Genomic DNA, 17,062 nt, shown 5'->3' on the forward strand with positions numbered 1-17,062 from the left:
CTCGTAATCCAGAATTCAACAAGTTATGGGCGGTTGTTAGTCTGTTGCTACTTCTTTCACATAGGCAGGCTACAGTTGAAAGAGGGTTTTCCGTGAACAAGGAAATTGAAGTTGAAAACCTTAGAGATCAATCGATTGCGTCACAGAGAATTATCTGTGATCATCTGAAGGTTGTTGGTGGAGTTCTTTCATATTGGACAAAAAACTGCTGGCTTCTACTGGTGCTGCACGTAGACGCTATCAGACTTACCTGGACGAACAGAAATCCCTTAAGGATCAACAACATGTAACTGAAAGGAAACGGAAACTGGAGGGTAAAACAACAGAGCTGAAAGAAAACCAGAAACGTCTGAGGAAGGACATTGAATCCCTGCAGAAATCAGCGGATGACTTTTCCGTAAGAGCCGAGAAAGAACGGGATCTAACATTTGTTGCGAAATCAAATAGCCTTCAAGCATCCGAAAAAGACAGGAGAGCTTCAACGAGTTCAGACAGAACTGGATGAAAATCTACTGAAACTGAAGTCCATGTAGTCCAAATTGAAGTCCAAATTGGACACTGCAAATGGATACCATTTTGCTTGTAAAAAATGAATAAACTCTGTTGAAATCTAATTTTGATGAGATCCTTTATTTCTTTGAGTCAGTCGAACAATGTTCTTCAAGCATAAAAAATACATTATGATGAAGAATTCTATACTGGGACTCACTACAGGGGTGTAAAACTCCACTAGCCCGACGCTCAGGGCCAACAAAAATTATTAAATGGCTTTTACGATTTCCATGCTGATTTTTTGTAGTTTGTGAATTAAACAAGCGAGATATATAAATACAGTAAACTTCGCATAAGTCGAATCTAAGTGGACTGTCTGGACTGACCAATTTTATCTGAGTTAAGCGAAGATCCGAGTTAGCCGAAGACCGAAATTCAATCTTAGCTCGATTAGAAATAAACTGCAAGAGCCGGATAATAACTGATTCAAAGAAGTGCCGATTAATCGGATGCCGTATAAATTCTATAATGTAAATGAATATTATGCGCAGCATAATATGATTTGTGTTGTGACGTCATAAATTGTGTTCACTTGGCTGGTCCAATCGCAGCAGTTGCCGCGTAAGTTGCATCGATGCAATGCAATTTTCCCGGTCTATTGATCATTCGATCTCTTGACAGCACTGAGTTCAGTCGATTAAATTTTTTCTTCTTCGTTTGAGGTTCCTCCTTTTGTCTCAAGGGATCGGTCCTTTCCTCCTGATATAATTTAAGAGATAAGTATGCTTTCGCATCGTCGTTTACAATACGTTAGCCCACAATATTAAGGTATTTAGGTCACCTAAATCTCTCCGCTCAACAAGTCCATCGAAGTGTGAAATTTCCATTTGAAATCGCCTTTTAAATTGATTAAATTTCTTATCAAGAAATACAAAATTATTATAAATTTATTACAAAGGTTATGAGTTTATTATAAACGTAATTCTTTCATCTCGTCTCTATAATTTGGTTTTGAGAGTTTATTAAAATCAAAATGGCGTCCGGTGGATCTTGTTTGTTTTCCGTGAAGTGTAAGGAATCTGAAATGATTCCACCTTCTCCCTTTGTGGTCGCTTTACTTGGCACATCGCATGTAAAACGTTTGGATAGGGTTCTCAGTTCCAACAATGTCGCCAACTTAAACCTAGAGCAAAGGCTTGTTTCTGTACGAGTGCGTGGTTACGGTGGCCTCTGCGTAGTTAATGATGAACATAACCGTATGGACATTCAAAAACCAACCAACTTTTCTCACTTCTTGGGAGCCGACCTCATAATAGTGCAACTTGGTTCCAATGATTTGGCCAACGGCATTCCAAAGGAAGCTCTATCTGTGGCAATAATTGAATACTGTTGTTACCTCCAGTCTAAATTTAACCCCAAGGGAATTGCAATTTGCCAAACAATGCCCAGAAAAGCAGAATGCGATTCGTTTAATTTGTTAGTTAAACAATTCAATAGCCTAATAAGGAAGGATTTTGAAAAGCATGGAATTGTTTTTTGGAAGCATCGCTCTGGCATTCTGGACGTGGAGAGCGACACTCTTTTCCACCCTACAGACGGTGTACATTTGTCGAATGATAAGGGATATCCTCTTTATCTTAAAAGTATATGTGATGCCATACTCCGTCTGATCAGGAGGTTTTGTCTGTAATTTTTAAGTATTTTTTGCTTAGCTCCAGCGTACTTGGAGAGTAAATTTAATTTGACCCCGGCGTACTTGGGGTCCCCCTGGTGTACTCAGGAATTTTCTAGTCAGGCTCCGGCGTACTTGGGGTGTTTTTTAGTGTTATTTTGCTCCGGCGTACTTGGAGCGTTTTTTCCCCGGCGTACTTGGGGCGTTTTGTATTATTTTGATATTTGACTCCGGCGTACTTGCAGTGTTTTTTCCCCCGGCGTACTTGGGGTTTTGTGAATATTTTGCTCCGGCGTACTTGGAGCTGTTACCCCGGCATACTTGGGTTCTTATTTCTTAGTACTAGTTAGTTATTTGTGTGGGCTATCGATATTTTTTTATTATGTTGATCCACTCTGAGGCTGTTTTTTAATGTGACTCCTCACTTTTTACGTTCTAAAGGATGCCACCAAAGAAACGCCAGGTAGTTGAAGATGACTCAGAGGTGGATGAGGACATCCCCATGTCAACCACTGAAGATAGGTTGACGAATATTTTACTTCATAAGTTACAGAAGAAAGGTCTAGTCATGAAGTCGAGGAAGATGGATGCTACAGCAGCTAGCCAACCCTCATGCTCTAAGTCCAGCAATACCACAGTATCTACATCCACAGCATCTACATCCACAGCTTCTTCATGCACAGCTTCTTCATCCTCTGCACCTTCTTCAAGTACATGTAGGCCTACAAATGATGAACCCTCAACATCACATACAGCACCCTCAACATCACATACAGCTCCTGACCTACAGAGCTCAAGTCCTGATACAAACCCAGTCCCACCCCTCACAGTCATGAATATTCCAGCTGCTCAACTCTTCCAAAACCAACCATTAGGTATTAATAATTTTCCTAACCTTCCTTCTGTCATTTCATTGTCATTCCACGTGTCAGACAAAATTAAGCAAGACATTTGGAGTGATAAATACATTGAATTTTCGTCTCTTCTTCCTGGAGCTGCTGCCGAAACCCAGTACTCATTAAGTATTAACAATCAAAACGCTTTGGCTCCCCTTTTGGTACAACCAGTCCCTTCAAAGTCAAAACTACTTACTATTGATAAATGGCTGAAGTCCTTCACTATCTTCACTGATATTTATGTTCAAAGATATCCCCACCAGGTTTCTCACTTGTTAGTTTACAATAATTTAATCTCTGAACTAGCTCGGGTTTATGGACAGGCTCCATTTAACTTTTACGACGTGCAATTCAGGACTCTCCGCCAATCATTTCCTTTCCCTTGGGGCCAAATCCACTCGGACCTTTGGCTGCAGGCCCTTACCCTCCATGGTCAAGCCCCAAAAGCTACTGACAAAAAACCTGGTTCAGTTCCCTCTAATGTATGTTATCAATATAACAGTTTGACTGGTTGTACACGACAGGGTTGCCAATATTCTCACGTTTGTTCCTACTGTGGCATTTATCGCCATTCTCGAATAAATTGTTTTTCCGCTCAGAATCAACGCAAATTTAACAATTCAAATTACCAAAGACGCGGTTTCGGCTTAAGGGATAACAAATTTTCACAAAGAGACAACGATTCTCGGGATCAAGCCAATTTTGATATGCAAAATCAAAATTTTACTCAACATCAGATTGCAAATTCTCAAACCGGCACTATGCCTCAACCACTTTTACCCAAACCAAATAACAATAATCAGCAGCCGCCCACTCATCGCTATTCCTTTCGTTCGCGAGGTGTGTCAGCCAACAAGCCTACCAACCCCAATTCTGCCGGATAGATTATGCAAAGTATTAAAAGGATATTGCCCTTCTGAGACTCAATTTTTAGTTGAAGGTTTTTCATTTGGTTTTCGTATTCCATTTTCTGGTAACCGTATTTCTTCTACCCCAAAAAACCATGGTTCATGCTTTGATCGACCAGAAGTAATGGTCGATAAAATTAATGCAGAACTTGTGGCTGGTAGGATTCTTGGCCCTTCCCTCACACAACCGATCTCTAACTTGCATTGTTCACCTTTGGGTATTGTTCCGAAACATGAACCCAATTCTTTTCGCCTAATTCATGACCTCTCATATCCGCTAAACAATTCAGTAAATTCTGGCATAGATAGTATATACACAACAGTGTCGTATGAAAATATTGACAATGTTGTTGTGTTAGTTAAAACCTTTGGCAAGAACTCTTTGATGGCAAAAGCAGATATTGAGAATGCATTCCGTCTTCTTCCTATTCATCCTGATGACTATAATTTGCTTGGTTTTACAATCCAGCTTGAAGATACCCTATATTATTTTGCAGAATTGTGTTTGCCCTTTGGTCTCTCCATTAGTTGTCAAACATTTGAGCGATTTAGCTCTGCCATTCATTGGGTTTTGGAAACTAAATACCAATGTTCTGTAAGTCATCTTATTGACGATTTCTTTTTTATTGGTCCACCTAACTCGCTCAAATGTCAAAATTCACTTGATGCATTTCTCAATCTTGCTTCATATTTAAACATTCCGTTTAAACATTCAAAAACTGTTCTTCCTACTTCTTGCATTACCATTTACGGCATTGAGGTTGAGTCTTGCCAAATGTTTTATCGCCTGCCAGACGATAAAGTTTTGAAAATTCGTACAGCTTTATCCAATGCTCTGCAATCAAGTAAAATTACTTTACGTTCCCTTCAATCCCTTTTAGGCCTATTGAATTTTGCGACTGCAGTAGTGGTTCCAGGTCGTACTTTTTTGCGTAGATTGTATGATCTCACTATCAATATTGCAAAACCGTATTATAAAAGGTGTTGTTCATGCTATCAATAAGGCTACTTCAACTTGTCCGCAGATTATGACCCTCATTCGACATATTGTTATGGTTTGTCTTACAAATAACGTGTTAGTGCGTGCAAAACATATTCCAGGCAAAATTAACTATTTAGCTGATAAATTATCTCGTTTTCAGTTCAAAGAAGCTCGACAAATGGCTCCGTGGTTGGACGAACATCCGCAAATACTCAACCCGAATCTCATCAATATTTAAGTAATTCAGCTTTATCTTTGATTGACGCGAGTTTATCACCGTCCTCGAAGGTTTTTTATCGCCAGGTATGGTCAAGGTTTTTGTATTTTTGTGCTTTTAACAATCTAAATCCCCCTTTGCCACTTGCTCCTTCGGTCATTTTGAACTTTATAGCCTATTTGTTCGAACAGGGCTATGTCCCTAGTACTTTAAGTTCTTATGCTTCAGCCTACGTGCAGAAATCCTTCAATTTCCCTGATACTATTAATTCGTTTTCGCTGAGAAACTTGCTGCGCGGAGCTAGGAGACTTCGCCCATCCAGTGACGATCGAGTCCCTATAACATTTCAGATCCTGGTTAAATTGATTGATGATTTATCATCAGTTATTTCCTTACATGGCCATCGCCTTTTGCTCAATTATATTTTTACTTTGGCATTTGCTGGCTTTTTTCGAATGGGTGAATTAGTGTCAAAATCCAAACTTTTGGATCATAATGTCATTTTAACTGGAAATGTCTCATTGAATTTTGACGGTTTGGCTATTCAATCTGTTGAAATAACTCTCATGAATTATAAGCACAAGGATTCAACTGCCCCGACCAGACTTATCTTCAATTGTACATGTTCGTCCAGCCCGAGTTGCTGTGCTCCATGCTCTTTGTCTACTTACTTACAATTTAATCCGCATACTTCTGGTACTCTTTTTCAATTCCCAGATGGGTCACCCGTTCCATATTCATTTGTAAATTCTGCACTTCAAAAACTTGTATCTTTTGTTGGTCTTGATCCAGCTCATTATAAGTTACATTCATTTCGTAGCGGTGCAGCTACTACTGCGTTTTTGAACGGGCATTCCGAAGACACTATTCGAATGATGGGTCGATGGAAATCTTCGGCTGTTAGAGCTTACATCCGGATTCCATCCCTAACTTCTGCAAATATTTTTTGCCAATCACATTTATAATTAATTTTCATGTGTTACACTGGTGTAGGCCAGTCCCTACCACATGAAGGTTAGTTTACAACATGCTTTACATATTATAACTCCACATTCTCATAACTGCATTCACTACACTAATCTAGTCTAGATACACTGGCGTAGGTCAGTCCCTGTTTACCTGGATTTTTATACAATAAAATACGTGTCAAAATTGTCCATCTACCCAAATTAAATTTGATTAAAAAATTTTTGTTTGTAAGTGATGTGTGTGTGTTGTCCCTGTATTGGGCACGCCATCCCACCTTAATGGGTGTGATGTGTTTGGCCACTTTCTGATTAGTTAAGCCCAACACTAAAATGGGTTCTACAATTTTATTGGTAATTATTTTGTATTCTTTTATATTTGATTAACAAATATTCTGTCATTTATAAAATGCCATTTTCCGTCATTAATTAAATGACATTTCACACACATCACGGTTGTTTGTTTTCATGTGTTGAATTGGACGTATATATCGATCTGTCAGTCAGCTAACACAAATGAATATTATGTGTTGTGACGTCATAAATTGTGTTCACTTGGCTGGTCCAATCGCAGCAGTTGCCGCGTAAGTTGCATCGATGCAATGCAATTTTCCCGGTCTATTGATCATTCGATCTCTTGACAGCACTGAGTTCAGTCGATTAAATTTTTTCTCCCACCACCTCCCCTTCTCCACCTTAAAAGCGACTATTGTACCAGCCAAGTATTCTGTTTTCACATTTATATAACTTTGTATTGATCTCAATTTGTCTTCATGTTGTTTCTTTTACATTATCAGTTTATTAGTCATCTTGTGATATTTGGTCTCGGTACCTTTCTTTCCCAGGGGGATGAGTAAACATCTTTCAGCTGGTCCTAGCACTCTGGTTAAATCCTACCTCCCCCGGCCGTATCAACGGAGGGGGTTTGGGTAGCCCGCTTCCAGCTACCCTGGTTTTATATATTAGTTCATTTATTATGTTCTCCACTTCCATGTACGTTATTTATATCCTTCTTGTATGTGTAATCAGCATTTGGCCACTTTCTAATTAGTTAAGCCCAACACTAAAAAACAATAGAAGCCGCAGAAGACGGTACAAATAGAAACAAGATGATTAGTCATCAATATCCCGCGCCCTTGCACTTATTTGGAAGAAATAAGGAAAAATAACTTGTTTATGCTATTGGTAATCAATATAAAAATGTATCAGATTTCGCAAACAGTGTCACTGGTCCTAATATTGTGGCCCTGTTTAGTAGATATTGCTCTCTATTTCTGAAAACAAATGACTATAAACATACTATAACAGGTTAATGTTTGTACAAAGTTTCAAAAAGATTTCTTTAACAGATAATAAAATATGCTCCAGAAACAAAATCAGGACGGAAGGCTGGATTTCAGAAAATAAAATAATGGGTAAAATTATTTTAAAGGTATCTTGAACAGTCAAATGTGTTTCCATGGAAACACATAAAATCATCAAATCTGAGAAATTCAAAATAAGTGCCATGAAGATATCTTGAACGATTTATGAGATATGCTCCAGGAACAAAATTGTACACCAAAAACTAAGTAAAATTTGTTTCCATGGAAACACAAAAAATATCAATCCCAGAAATTCCTAAATAGCAAAAGGCACAACTACTGTAATGGGTTGATGTGTATGCAAAGTTTCAGAAAGATATCTTGAACGGTTTATGAGATATGCTCCGGAAACAAAATTGTACACCCAAAAACTAAGTCAAATTTGTTTCCATGGAAACACAAAAAAATTAAATCCCAGAAATTCCTAAATGGCAAAAGGCACAACTACTGTAATAGGTTGATGTGTGTGCAAAGTTTCAGAAAGATATCTTGAACGGTTTATGAGATATGCTCCGGAAACAAAATTATACACCAAAAACTAAGTCAAATTTGTTTCCATGGAAACACAAAACATATAAATCTCAGAAATTCCTAAATGGCAAAAGGCACAACTACTGTAATAGGTTGATGTGTGTGCAAAGTTTCAGAAAGATATCTTGAACGGTTTATGAGATATGCTCCGGAAACAAAATTATACACCAAAAACTAAGTCAAATTTGTTTCCATGGAAACACAAAAAATATAAATCCCAGAAATTCCTACATAGCAAAAGGCACAACTACTGTAATAGGTTGATGTGTGTGCAAAGTTTCAGAAAGATATCTTGAACGGTTTATGAGATATGCTTCGGAAACAAAATTGTACACAAAAAACTAAGTCATTTTTGTTTCCATGGAAACACAAAAAAATACAAATCCCAGAAATTCCTAAATAGCAAAAGGCACAACTACTGTAATATGTTGATATGTGTGCAAAGTTTCAGAAAGATATCTTGAAAGGTTTATGAGATATGCTCCGGAAAAGAAATTGGACGGACGGACGGACGAACCCCATTTCAATATCCCTCCCTAACTTCGTTCGGCGCGGGATAAAAAACATGCGTTATTTAAAAAGGCGGCAACATATTCAGCCCTCTATATGCCGATACCGGCTTCTCTGATGCCGGCTCATCGAGCCCTCCGACACCATGGTAATGTTGAGGGGTATCTTTTCTGCCTCTGAAAATAACTCACAATTAAGTAAATAAAATGACACCGGACTCCTGGCGTTGACTCAATCTGTTATTGAGTCCGAAATGCGCCAGTCCGAGTCCGAAAATTTGCCATACCGAGTCCGAAAGTCGCCAAGTAAGTCCGAAAGGTCGTCAAACTGAGTCCGAAATGACGTTTGTGTTGAGTCCGAACTGACGCGGGACCGAAGTGACATGCTACCAAATAGAAGATCCTACTGACTGGTAATGACAGGAACTCTTTTATTCGTTGTCTCGTACACAGTAACGGCACATTCTGATTGTGAATTCAATAATAAATTACATCTGGATTTAAAATTAATTTATACTGGAGGAATTTGAGGGAATCTTCCGATTATATTGTTGGAGCATTGTTTTCTTCTTTATAAAACAGTATTTTATTAAAATCACTTTGGCAGTTTATCACTCGTAAAAAGACACAGCCAACTTCCCCGTTTCGTGCAGCATGCATTCAGTCCATGTATTATAATGCCCATGAAATTATCTTGTCCGTTGTTGACAGGGAAAATTCTATTATTGCATCGTGTCAAATAGGCGGATTTGAGGCAAAATGATAGTGGAAAGTATTTTGGGGCTCTGTGCATGGAATACATAACCGCGTTTTAGGTCATTGGTACGAAACTATTTACGGCGAAGACGAGTCCATTTACGGAGACGAACTCGTCAGAAACATTCGATGACTACATGTACGTTCGTTTTTCCAGGAGTTTCCAGGAGTAATATTGTTTTTCTCCAGGATTTTCCAGTACTGGAAATCACATTTTCATTTTTCCAGGATTTTCCAGGAGTTTCAAAGAGTGTGCGAACCTTGTTTATATTTAATATTATATTTTGAGGTTAACTGTTTATGACTTTAATCCCATGGTGTCCTCATTTAAACATTAGAAAAATTTGTTCCACTTCACTAAATCCCTATATTTTAATAATTCTTTTATCAATCGTGTCACGATTTAACATCTGAATATTGCCACTCGTGCAAACTAATCCCCAGTTGTGTCTTCAAAAAGCATAATGAACACAAATGGCATTAATAGTATAATTTCAATACAAATATATACAAAAATCAACAAGCAATGTCAGAGTTCAATGTGTCGATGGGGTCATTGGAATTCCCTGAAAACGCGTTATTCACACACAAATACACACTACTAAACATAGTTCTGCACTACAACACCCTCACACATGTTTGAACAGCTAATTTGAGAGATTTAGGCCTGTAGATCCTAACCTGGAACTGACTCAAGCATTCCGTTTCCTAAATATACTGTCACAACACTAATGGTTAAACTTGGCCCCAACGTGGTTCCATATAAAAAGTGGTCCTACACAAATCAACCATACACATAATTAATCTGTATCATAGATTCACATCTCGCTCAATTGAACATGACCCTGATAACTTTACTGCAAATGAGTAAGAAAAACCAACAAACAATAAGAGGCTGCAAAAGACAAGATAGGTTGCCAGGCAACGAAACATACGCCCACAGCAGCTAAATCGTCCGGGCAGTCAACAAGAGTTGTCGCATATTTTTACTTTTTTCGGTAATGAAACATTTATAATACACTAAAATCTGATTAAGAGCAACAACTGAGAAAATTATTAGAATTTGTTTGGTTTTTATAAAGTTCTGCCCCATGCTAACGTTTTGTATACAAAACTTTTAATATCATGGATTTAGCTGTTCCAAGTCATAAAAATTCATTTAAAATCAATATACTTGTTCCTCTCAAGATCTTAAACTCTGTGTATCAATCTGAAGTCAATCGGATGATAACTTTAGCCTTTAGAGTGTCACAAGATTTTGCAAAGTGATCAAGGGCCATAACTTTGGCAGTAATTATTGGAAATTGCTAAAAATCAAAAGGCTTCTTCGTCGCATGACCTTAAACACTGTGTATAAATCTAAAGTCAATGGGACATTAACTTTGGCCTCTAGAGCGTCCACAAGATTTTTTGAAGTGATCAAGGGCCATAACTCTGGTAGTAATTATCGGAAATCGCTGAAAATAAATAGGCTTCTTCGTCTCATGACCTTAAACACTGTGTATAAATTTAAGATCAATCGGATATTAACTTTGGCCTCTAGAGCGTCCACAAGATTTTTTGAAGTGATCAAGGGCCATAACTCTGGCAGTAATTATTGGAAATCGCTGAAAATCAATAGGCTTCTTCATCTTATGACCTTAAACACTGTGTATAAATTTAAAGTCAATCGGATATTAACTTTAGTCTCTAGAGCGTCCACAAGCAATTGTGGACGACGGACGGACGGGGGCGACGACAATATACGACCACATTTAAATGTGGGCGTATAAAAATTAGTAGTAGTAGTAGTAGTAGTAGTAGTATCCTGGTGTTTTACGTCTGCTTCCACATAAGTGATATCGCAGACAAGAAATAGGAGAGTCGAAGCTGCTTCCTGTTTTTAGAATATGATTTTGCAATCTTTCCATTTTCGGCCTTAGGCCATGGATTGGGTTTTGTGGGAAGTTCTTCCCTTTATTTAGTAAAAAAAACATATCGTTTGGTAGATGTTTTCTTCTGCTTCTGGATTGGTAGATGTCTTCGTTGTGGGATTAGTGGTACTGTGTCCTTGAGACCTTCGTTGGCGAGTCGATCTGCCTCCTCGTTTCCTCTAATGTTGACATGTGATGGAATCCACACGAGCTCTAATTTGCTTCCCTTCTCTAGGACCCTCTGGTACAGCTGCCTGATTTCCAAAATGACTTCTGGTCTTGAGTCCGAGATGTCATTTTGGATTGAAATCAGACTGCTCAGAGAGTCGCTTGGAATGACGAACTTACTAGTCTTTTGATGGGAGATCCATGATATAGCGTCAGTGTACACCGAACAGTTATTGGGCAGTTTCCTGCTTATTCCCTGTTCCCCGTTTGGCAGATATATTCCAAACGAGCTTGTGCCCCTTTCAGGGTTGCGTGAACCATCCATGTACACATGGTCCCAGTCATCAGACGGCCAGTTGTCTTCCAGGTGTTCTAGTAGAGAGAAAGCACGTGCAGCAGTGGGGTTGTTTTTCTTGTCGGTTTTCTGTAGTAGATCTAGATTGACCGTGTTCGTGTTCGTTTATCACGAACTCACCCAGTCGCAGTTCCTTGATTGTTTCCCTGATACCCTGGCCGAAGCTTTTCTTTCTAGGATCTTTCACATATCTTGTCTTTTGTAGACTGACAAAAGTAGGGGATCTTTTGCCCAGTTGCAAGATCTTGGCCCAATACCTTGTCGCTAGTTCTTTTCTTCTTAGGGATAGGGGCAACTCTCCGGCTTCCTGTAGTAATGCCTCTCTCCTAGTCCCAAGCCCTAAGCCAGTCGCAATACACAGAGCTTTGTATTGGATGGTGTCAAGCTTACTTAAGAGTTTTGGCGCGCAGTTCACGAAGGCCAAAGAGCCGTAGTCTAATACAGAGCGTATTAGAGCACGATACACCATCATTAATGTAACTCTATTGGCACCCCACGTGCTACCCGTTATTTTTCTCATTAAGTTTAGGATTTTGGAGCATCTATCTACAGTCAAGTCGATGTGCGGTTTCCTGGTCAGCCTTCAGTCAAAGATTATGCCAAGGAACTTTGTTTGGTCTTTAAACTCGATGGTTTTCCCGTTCATACACAGAGTCATTCTGCTTATCCCACTATCCCTGCTCACAAGCATACCGACCGTTTTCTTCTCTGAGACTTTAAATCCCCAGTCGTTTGCCCATGTCATGAATTTGTCTAAGGCCTTTTGCATGTTCTTTTGCAGTTCACAAAAGCTCCTCCCTTTCCTCCATATGGTACTGTCATCAGCAAATTTAGCTAAGTCAGTTCTGGCATCGAGGTAGGACGATTTCTGTATGTCATTGATCAAGATATTGAAGAGGGTGGGACTGATGACCGCCCCCTGAGGCGTGCCATTTTCTAATGTTTTTACGGCACTCAGGAATCTGCCAACATTCACCTGTATCCTTCTATCGCTCAGAATGCTTTTGATCCACCGAAACATTATGCCGTTATACCGATACGTCCCAAATTATGTTTACCTGATCAAAAAGTTAACCAGTACAAATTGCAAGAACATTATTTTATGCCTCACAGGAATCCTATGTACAGAAATAGAAATTATTATCATGAAAAAAAGGGATAGATTATGTTACTTTGATTAATCGAAAAATAAAGATTTTTGATTTTATTAAATGCTTAAAACATGGGGTAATGTTTTTGTTTGAATTGAAGTAAGGGGGATATATCACCAAGGTCATATGTTATTTTATTATTTTTCAATTCTGTTTTAAATTTCAAATCTATATTTTAATTTTCATTAATGCTTGGTTAGTCATTAGAGGCAGGCAGCAATTAACCTGTCAGTCAAATTATGACAGACTGGCAACTAAAGTGGTTGATCTGTTAAGTTTCATCTAACTATTGTTTTAAATGCCTTAAATCTTAATCCTTCAATAATTATATGTTTATGTCAACACTTTCTAAGTAACTGATTTGTATAAATAGACACATGTATGTTAGATGATGACATTAGTTGGAGAGACCAGCTTAGGGAACATACTAGTTGGAGGTCCGATATATATGAAATTATAAGTTGTTAAATTGTTGCTGTTAATTATTTGCTCCTGAAATAAAGTGTTGAAGATCCATTCCAAGAATCTGTATTCATTTCTGATACTTAGAGAACACACATCGACGAGCTACATTCCCTGAAAGTCGAACGGTGTTATATGTTGGAGAAAGCGGGTAGAGTGAACAAAATTGTCTACTCTTGATTCCGGTACAGCTAAACGAGATAAATTGTAAACATATTTGAAAGAAGAAGGGATGGATATCAACTTTATTCTTCCTTCAGCAGCAGTAGCAGCAATAAGAAATCTGAATCAACTACAATGTCTTGAGTCTCAAACAGGATAGGGGTTCTACAGAAATCAGCTTTAAATAGGGCCTCTCAGAAAATTCATTACCCAGTCCAGAAAAGAAATATCGTTCTTTTGCCAAAAGACAAAGGGATAGATAGCGACAGAATTGTTTGCTAAGAAGGATGCCCAAAAAGTACAGATTTCTGTGGTCTCCAGTAAAAAGGATGTGGGTGTCCAAAATGTTCCTGATACTAAAGATGTGGCTGTTGGGAATAACCCTGTGTTCATGGTGACAAGAGAAACAATGTGTCAAATAAATTTTGACAGTGAGGCAGCGATGAAAGATGTTTCAAGTTCTAGTGCCAAAAGTACCAACAGTCAAGACCATTCTTGCTTAGGGCAATCACTTTAAGGGGTTTAAATCAAAATATTAAAATCTAAATCAATGAATAGTATAAAGTCAGCCATATTGATGAATATAGAAGTAAGAATTAAATTATGCATTATTTAAAAAGAAATTAATATCACTATTCGGTGATAAATTAATATCACTATTCGGTGATACAATTTTGAAATACTGTAATAAGTTTTAGTTTTAGTACTGACCTGTTGCGATAAGGTGAAATATTATTTTTCAGGATTCATACGACGGCAGGTATCTGTAATGCCTGTCATTATCACTACGGTGAAACAGACGTTGGATTTTTAATGGCAACGGGACTGTTCCGAAGCAAAGCTTTCTTGAGATGCACATACCGTTTCGTCCACAATCATAAAACGTGTATTTATATATCCATTTAAAACAATATTTCTCACACTGACAACACAACCACAAATGATAAATCTCACGCATCTGATTTACGTGTGTACACGTCGACTCCCTACCCTGATTAAATCCTTTTGTTTAAATGTCTTCGCAATTAAGACTAACAGCATGGGTATTGCACCAATCATATATTACATAATATGAGATCTATTGAAAGCATTTTTGGTTGAAGGCTTGTAGAATTAATACACATGTGTCAGAAGCTAACAATATGTCTACTGTGTAAGACAAAACGTGAAAATAAACTAATAATTCAAACTCTTTATTTCTTTTTATTATTATACAACGACGACCCTTTTTCGCTGAAGATCAAAAAAAACCTACTAAATACATTTCATGCTTATATGTAACGCATAACTTTGCCAAACTTTATTTCAGATGCCCCTTTAACAACAAACTGTTTGTTACCTTGCTGTAGTTGTGTGGACAATATGACTTTTATTGTTAATTGTCAGTAGTAATAATTCCAAATTTTGAAAAGAGATGTCGATGTCCATTCAATAACCTTTATTTATTACTCAAATGGTTTCTCAATTAGCAGAATGTCAAAATAAAGAAAACACAGTTACACTTACAATATGACTAATGAAAAAGTTATTCGTCGTGATTTGGCCAGCCCCCCACTCCACCCGTTGCATGTAATACCAATTTGTAACAAGTAATTGTGATTACTGTGTTACAGTAAAACTCCTGTTCTTAGGAATGTGGATATGTGGGATTGTTTATTTTTTTTTAATCGGTACAGACTTGAAAGTCCGTGCATGCAGAGCGTCTTCTGAACAAACTGATGTTTAGTCATCACATTTGCAGTTGACATATTCTGTCAAAATAATTCCTTACACCGGTGGTAATTATTTCGTTGCATTGTGCACAAATGTCATTCCTTAAATAGCCCCATGGTCCCTTTAACAACTTATAAAGCATGATTTTTCTGTTAGGCAATTTCTTCTAAACTCTTTTATGTGCTTTATAACTATTGAAGAGGCTCGAATTCACAAGATCTGGGATAATTATTGGAAACGGAACGTTTTTTTAAATTAGGATATTAGTGTCTATGGCATGAATACGGTATGCAGTTTGTATTTGGAATTTACAAGTTGAACGGGTGTCAGTTAACCCGTTCAGAAGCAGACTCGTATATGGTTAAGGTAATACTTGACTCGTATATAAATCGATTGTAATAAATTAGTCTTACTCAATAGGATAACCAGCGGCTGCCAGGCAGGATATGCCCACATTTTCGAGAGATGGATAGAGAACAAGCTAAGAAGAAAGTGATTTTTCCTACAAGCAAGGGCCATAATTCAGGAAATTACAATTCGATATGCGCAAATATCGAAAGGAACTGAGATCTTTGTGTTATGAACCTACATTTCAAGTTTCAACAAAATCGGATAAAAATTGTGACTTCTATAGGGTCCACAACTTTGATATACCCTATTTTTACGCTATTTGAGAAGGAAGGGCGGCTATTTTATCTGGGCCGATTTTCACGAAATTCAAACTCAGCCATCCTTAGGGTGTAACGGTGATACAATAATACGTTTTTTAAAATCGGATAAAAATTATGACCTCTATAGGGACCACAAGCTAAAAACGCGATTTTTCGTACAATCAGGGGCCATAATTCAGGAAGTTATATCGAAAGCAATATCGAAAGCAGCCAAGATCTTTTGGGGATAAACCTATATTTCAAGTTTCGTCAAAATCGGATAAGAATTGTGACCTGTAGTGAGTCCACAAACAATTGTGGACGGACGGACAGACAGACAGACGGACGTCCGGACGGACATGGGCGACGGCATAATACGTCCACATGAAAATGTGGGCGTATAAAAATTGTGACCTCTATAGGGTCCACAACTTTGATATACCATATTTTTACGCTATTTGAGAACGAACAGCAGCCATTTCGTCTGTCAATTTTGGGCCGATTTTCATGAAATTTGAACTCAGCTGTCCTTAGGGTGTAACAGAAATATAATAATAAGGTTTTTTTAAATCGGATAAAAATTATGACCTCTATAGGCTCGACAAGCTAAAAATGCAATTTTTCGTACAATCAGGGGCCATAATTCAGGAAGTTACGGTCCGATATGCGGGAATATCGAAAGGAACCGAGATCTTTGGGTTATAAACTTACATTTCAAGTTTCGTCAAAATAGGATAAAAATTGTGACCTCTAGAAGGTCCAGAACCTTGATATACCATATTTTTGCGCTATTTGAGAATGAACAGCGGCCATTTTGTCTGTCAATTTTAGACCGATTTTCACGAAATTCAAACTCAGCCATCCTTAGGGCGTAACGTTTTTAAAATCGGATAAAAATTATGACCTCTATTTACTTATAGTTGTAATATGTTTTTAACGTAGGAGTGGGGGAATAATTTAACTGAAACCTTCAGTTTATAAACTATAGCTCGGTGGTCAAGAACGGAAGTCTGTTCGCGTGTTTCCTGGTCATGGTAACCGATGCGTAACATGAACAACCGTTCGCATGTTATTTCGTACCCTGAAGGTGTTGGAGTACTGAATATCGATAGGGTTCATCATCTCATGACCACGATGCTTAACATCAAATTTGATAAGGATCTGTTATAAATATAGCCTCTATCGCGTTCATAAGC

At 38.0% G+C, this 17,062-nt stretch overlaps 1 protein-coding gene across 1 annotated transcript in view; it reads right to left on the reverse strand.

Annotated features, from left to right (window-relative positions):
- LOC126821486 (AT-rich interactive domain-containing protein 4B) overlaps nucleotides 1-17,062 on the reverse strand; it is a 338,016-nt gene that overhangs the window by 45,932 nt on the left and 275,022 nt on the right. The gene's annotated exons all lie outside the window — the stretch shown is intronic.

This window comes from Patella vulgata, chromosome 5 (genome assembly GCF_932274485.2).
Source record: "Patella vulgata chromosome 5, xgPatVulg1.2, whole genome shotgun sequence".
Classification (NCBI taxonomy): domain Eukaryota; kingdom Metazoa; phylum Mollusca; class Gastropoda; family Patellidae; genus Patella; species Patella vulgata.